Below are 6,804 nucleotides of genomic sequence, written 5' to 3' on the forward strand. Positions count from 1 at the left end.
CTTATACCTTAAAAAATATGGGAAGACTCACTGGTATAAAATTCCAAGAGATGGGTGAAGAAGGTAGGGCAAGTTAGCAATTATCAGATTGTTTCCAGGGCGTGGTATGCCTTTCTGCAGCGATGCTCCCGGTCCTATTTTTATGCCTAAAAGACGACGACAAAAGCCCGAACTTGTCCAATCTGAGTTCATCCTGGAATGTAAATCCCACGAGTACAGGGCATTGTCAGTCTGGTTCTCTGCTGTATCATCAGTTCCTAGGACAGGGCCTGGATTATAGAAGGCAAATAACACTAGGAAATTAGGAAGAACGCAGTACCATCAATGAATCTGGGCCCTTGAGGTTAAACAGGGCCCCACATTTGACCCAGACAGCAGCAGATGTGTTCTCAGATGGGATGGTCTGACCGGTACTTCCAGAAGGAGGAGTCAGAGACAAAAGAGGTTCTCCCGACTTGCTGGAGTAGAGGGAGCCTGCCATCAGGGCAGCAGGGAAAGTGGACTCAGAGGCAGTGGGCTTGCTAGATTCAGCGACACCAGCACTTTATACAAGCCAACTACTGCCTCTCGCGCTGAGTCTGTTACAGCTCTCCGTCGCTGTGTATACAAACGACCCCCAAAGCCAAGAGGCTTGAAAACCATTTCCAATCATCTTAACGCTCACAGTTTTGCTAAGGATGGCTCATCATCTGTGTCCCTTGCGGTGGCTGCTAGGGTAGCTTGGTGGGTGGAGTATCCCGCATGGCCTCACTGCCGTCTGGAGCCTTGGTGCTGGGTGTGTTTCGGGGTACACCTCCACGTGGACTCGCCCTCCACCCGGGTCATTCTCATTGGGTAATCAGGCTGAGCCTCCCAAGAGGATAAAAGTGAAATGCCGATACCCCCAAAGGACTAGGCTCAGAGGTCAAAACAAGTCACAATCACACCCGCCCAGATTCAAGGGGAGGGGCAATAGATTCCACCCCTTTGTCGAAGAAGATCAAAGACACTGCCGAGAGACACCTGGAGGGAAAGATCCCTCAATCCACACGTGGCGCTTATACTAGGTTCTAGATCCTGTGCTGAGACGTTGGCGTACAGATGGGAATAGCACCGACATAGTCTTGCCACCCAAAAGCTCAGAAAGCTGCTGTCTTGGGGGACGTGGCCCCAGGGCAGAGGGAAACGTTATAAGGGAATGTAGACAATGTTGTCTTCGTTGGGTCTAACTTAGGTGTCCCTCGTTTAGAACCCCCTAGAAACCCGAGAACGCCAGATAACTCAGGTGTCCCAGGTTTAGACCCCTAGAAACCTGACAAGATCTTTTTTTAAGCAAAAGTTACTTTGAAACTAATGAAATAGTCTTCCAAAGACAAATTATATCACCCTCAAGTTCCTCAGGTCCTCAAAACTACCTACTCTTTGGTACTAAGAACTTTGAAATAGTTCAAGCTGGAATTCCTTAGCTTAGCCCCCCCCCCCCCCCCACATTGCTCCCCGCCCCCTTGCAGGCAGGAGGAGCCCTCTGCAGGTTTTGCTTACTGATTTAACCCTCTGTATACAGTACTTAATTTACTACTACTCACCAGTCGGCTAGCGTGTAATCCTTACCCCCTTTCGCAGAAGGGAAAACAGGTTCAGAAGGTCAGTAACCTCCTAATTGTCGACACACCTGCCTGACCCCAAAGCCTGATCAGCAGCTAATCAGCACCCAGGGATCGGATTCAGATGTTTTGGGCTAGGCTCCCTGTTCAGGGAGGGACTCCCATTTAAACTATAATAGTATTTCTGCCTGAGGTTACACAGTCAATACATGAGCCGGATTGAATGGAAGTGCCTTTCATACAACTTTCAACTTGGGTGCCCTTCCTGGATCGTAGTGACTATACCCCCAGGTCAACAAGAAAAGGCCTGGGGCAAATCCAGCCCACCATCTGTGCTTGTAAATAAAGCTATATCTATCGGAACGCCATGTCCTTTATTTACATGTCGGGGCGGCTGCTTGGACTTCTGACCACGTGGCCTTTTACAGAAGCTGTTCGCTGATTCCTCTTCTATCCTGTAGACTCATTTTTAAAATAAATCTCATCGTTTTCTTGGGCATAGCAACATTCTGTTGCATCATTGTGTGTTAAAAGTACCTTTGTGTTTTCAAGAATACCACCATTTTCGCCAGAAGGGAGGAAGGTGGGGGGGGGCATGGGGGAAATAAAGGGGATTGAGAGCTGACTGAGCGTGAGGAGCTCTGAGAAACGTATAGAATTGTTGCATCACTACATTGTACACCTGGAATCAATATAACCCAGTATGTTAATTATACTTCGATTTCAAGCGAAAGAATGCTACAGTTTTTAAGACTCTGGTGTATATTTTAATATACCAGGAGTCTCAAAAAAAAAAAAAAAAAAAGGCTCTACCTGTCCCAGGCTCAGCGGCTACAGCTCGGCTGCAGTTAATGCTTCCTATGCTTTGCTCCTTTTGGACCTTCTTTGTCAAGCCCAGTGCCGGGGACTTGGGGTGGGGGTGGAGGGGGTGAAGGTGTCAGCTGATGGCATAGAAGGCCTGCCTGGTGTCCCTTTGCTCCAGCTACCATAACATAATACCACAGACGGGGACGCTTAGACAACAGAAATTAATTTTCTCACCGTTCTGGAGGCTGGACGTCCAAGGTCAAGGTCGTCAGGGTCGGTTTCTTCCAGGATGTCCTCTTTCTGTGCCTTCACATAGCTTCTCCTCTGTGCATCTAGGGTGGCTCTCGTGTGTCCAAATTTCTTATAAGGACACCGGCTATATTGGATTAGGGCCTACCATAATGGCCTCATTTTAATATAATCACATCTTTAAAGACCCCGTCTCCGAAAACAGTCCCATCTTGAAATCCTGGGGATTAGAGTTGCAACCTCTGAATTTTGAGAGGCACAGTTCAGCCCCTAACAGCTCACTCTACCCTCTCCTCCTCGAGCCCTCCTGTACCTGGGACTCCCCCAACTCCCCCTTTATCTGCTGCCCTGCACATTACAAGGGAGAACTTCGGGGGCCCTCTCTCCGTACGATCCCAACTGCAAAAGCTGAACCAGAGTCTGAAATGAGGGGATTCAGACACTCGCCTGGAGGCGGAGCGAGACACCGTGAGGCACCTCTCTCCTGCTTTATAGGAATATTCTTCTCAGGTGGAGGGAGGCTAGCCCTTCCCCTGACCTAGCAGGTGCATTCAGCTGGCTCTAGGCTGGAGCAGCTAAGTCTTCTGATAATCAGCACACCTCCAAGATCCAACCATATTCTCAATGAAACATTGTCTGGGTGGCTCCTATAATCTGACGGCCCTGAGGCTCTGCCTGCAGGTGTCAGGGTCAGAGTGGGGGGACCTGGTCAGAGGGCAGGGTCAGGTCACAGCCAAACCGTCCCGGGGCATGCAATGCCCTCCATGGCCACTAGAGGGAGACCGGGCCGCAACCTTCACCTGTTTTTAGTGCCTTTAAGTGCTAAGCACTGTTTCCAGAAAGAAGGCACCATCTCTCGGCTAGAGTCAGATTGAAACCAGTTGAACCAAAGAAAGAAAAGAATGTACTAAAGCAAAGAGGGCAGATTCAAGCTGCCAAATGCCAAGAGATCAGGCTCCACAAGCACAGAGGAGGGGCCACGAGTGGTCATCACCCCAACTCTGCGCACTCTATGGGCTGATCCTAGCGCCCCCTCCCCCTTGCCACAGACACTGCCTCAGAATCCTTAACACTGTTTCTGGATGCCACCACTCAGAGATTCCAGGCGGCGTGTGAACTAAATCTATGTGCCTTTCCTGCTATCCTCCAATCTCCTCGTTCTGCAGATGAAGAAACTGAGCTTCAGAGAGATTTAGTCTCCCAACAGTTCGCCAGGAAACACCCTGTACTCTTCAGCCCAGCAGAGTGGTACAGCCCTGAGAAAAACCGTATGTGTGGATTCCATCGTGTTTTTGTGGAATCATTGTGCATTAGTCAGGCCAAAAAACCAATACAGAATGTGTGTGTGTTGGGGGGGGCAGAGGTTGTGTAGCAAGAGAACCATTTATTTGAAGGAATTGGCTTATGTGATCATGGAAGCTGGCAAGTTCAAAATCCACAGGGTGAGCCAGCAGGCCAGAGACCCAGAAGAGTTGTAGATAAATCTGAAGGCCACCTGCTGGCAGAATTCCCTCGTCTTATCTGGGATCCTCAGTCTTTTTTTTTTTTCCTCACCACTCAGGCAACTGATTAGACAAGGCCCACCCACATTCTGGAAGGTCTTCTGCTTTACTCAATGGCTACTGATTTAAATGTTCCTCTCACCTAATGAAATAACCTCAACAGAAATATCTAGTATAACGTGTGACTAAATATCCGGGCACTGTGGCCTAGCCAAGTGGACGCATTCCCGTTCACCATCCCATATTGGTTTAGAATGGCTTGTTTTAGGACACTGGGTTAAAAGTAGTCTTGTCTGATGTCAGGAGGAAAGGTAGAAATGGGGAGAAGTGACCTATGCTGACTGTCCCTTGCTGAGGGAGCGTCCCACAGGGAGCTTGGCTTTGGTGAAGATTGCACCATCTGAGATGTTAGGACCCTGAAAAAAGCAGTAAGGGCTACAATTTTTCGAGCACTTGCTATGTTCCCAGCACCCTGTTGAGTACTTGCTTTTTTGGGGGGATACGCTCCTCTGGCATCACCCAGGCCCCTGTGTGGGCTCTGTTGCCTCCCCCAGAACTCCGACCCAGCAAGCCAGCCACTGAACTTCTTTCTCGGGGACCCACCAGTAATTCTCGTCTCCTCCCCACGGATCGGAGGACATTTCTCAAGAGGGGTGGTGGGGCAGGAATTCCTCCTCTCCTTCAGGGTCTTGAAACCAGAGCCCAGAAGTCTCCTTTGTTCTCTGCTCCCCATTCAGCCTAATCTCCCCCACCCCCCAACAAGTGGGTCCCTGTTGCTTGGATGGGGGAAGTGCGAAGGGGGAGTCTCTGGGAGGAAAAGTCAGTTAAAAGTCCAAAGATGTGATTCCCCCTGGTTCGTGGGAGTCAATGGTCTTCTCTTGGCCGAAGATTTTTCTTTCTTCTTCCTTCCATCCACTCCCCCACCCCCCAACGTCATAATGCTAGAAAGGGGAGGAGGGTATGTCCAGAGGACTGCAAATACCTATTATTAACTTAAGACAATGCTACAAGCTCCTATTTTATAAGAGAGAGGGAGAGAGAAAAACCTCATCGAGATCTTGGATGCAGGTTTATGTTCCCATCCCCGTTCCCTTTTCCGCCCTGCCCCCACTATACCTAGAAGAAGCTGGTAGCAACCTCTCTCTCCACAGCTCAGCTGGAGAGCAGCCAGTGGGCTGGGTTCAATCTACTGATAAGTCATCAATATCTTTCTCACCCAAAACATCTGGTTTAGGATCCTGAGTTATGAGCTAATATTAAATATAAAAGTTTATAGCATCACATATATAATACCGTTGATTAGAAACATCAAGAAAAGTAATTGACTGGAGGGACTCCATGTGACCAGCTGGTTGAACATCTGGATGGGATCCAACAGGGCCTGAATTGAATTCCCAATCCATCCATTCTTCCTGGTCGGGGATATTAAAAGATTCTGACACTCTTTCTTGGATACTTGCATTTTAGATACAAAAACAGGGATGCGGGTTCCAGTTTGCTGGAAAAGACTAAAATAAAATAATGACAGTTTTTCTCCTCTCTTGCATCTCTTTCATTAGACGTTGACTGGTTTTTGTTTCGTCCTTAGCCACGTCATGTTCCTAGACGTGACCACTTGGTGGCAGCGTGCACTCATCTTTTCCCTCCAGGGGCTGAGGTTTGTGCAGAAGATCGCAGCCGCCGGGCTCCATCTGCTTTGCAGCTGAGCAGTGCAGTGGGGGGGGGGGGGGGGGGGGGAGAGCTCCTACCAGTCTGGGGCCCTGTTCTCAGGGGGCTTCACTTGACATACATTACTCAGTTGTCCACAGAATTCCTTTGCCAACTGCATTCCTGCAACCAAGAACCTGAAGGGAACCAAACCTTCGATTGATACTCTATGTTCTGTTTGTTGAATAGTCACTTCCCACCAGGTGGATTTGTCCATCTTCTCTGCCCTATTCGGGGCTCCAGGATTTAAGAACGGCAGTGACTTCTTTACTGGACTCTGCTTTCAAACAGTATCCTTCCAGGGTATCAGGGACACCTGGTTTCCATCTCGCGTGCCAACCCAGCTGGTTTAGAGTCGCTGCTGTGAGTGTTGTGTTAAGAAGGGCTCCGAGGCCTTCCGGTCCACGCTCAGAAGTCAGGGATGCGATGCTCCGATTGGCATCTGTATCGTTTTCTATCCCGCATTCCACCCATCCCACCCCAATTTTTCCTACATTTTTCATCCTGCAAGTTGTTGCTCCAGGAAAGGCAGTGAGCCTTCCTCATTATACACACCATTTCTCCGCCCTGTTGGGCCTGAGCTTCAAATGCAAGCAAATCACCGCTAGCAGCGCCTTTCCTCCAGCACAGGGCAGGCAGGGGCAGCAAAAGCTGTGCACGTCTGTATTGCTGACCCACTATTTAATGAGCGCTTCTGAGATTCCAAAATAAAAAGGCAGAGATGAGAGCAGTATTAGCAAATCTGTCAACTATTGATAGAAGCTGATCTTCCGAAAAAGATGCTCCAAGAACAGAGATTCTCAAAATGTGGATCCTGGTCCAACAGCATCAGCATCACCCAAGGACTTGTTACAAGTGCAAATTCTCAGGCCCCACCCCAGACCCACTGAATCAGACACACCAGGGCCCCAATACTGATGCCTACTCAGATTTGAGAACCAATGGCTCCCTCCTTT

The sequence above is a fragment of the Ailuropoda melanoleuca genome, chromosome 17 (assembly GCF_002007445.2).
Source record: "Ailuropoda melanoleuca isolate Jingjing chromosome 17, ASM200744v2, whole genome shotgun sequence".
Taxonomy (NCBI): Eukaryota; Metazoa; Chordata; class Mammalia; order Carnivora; family Ursidae; genus Ailuropoda; species Ailuropoda melanoleuca.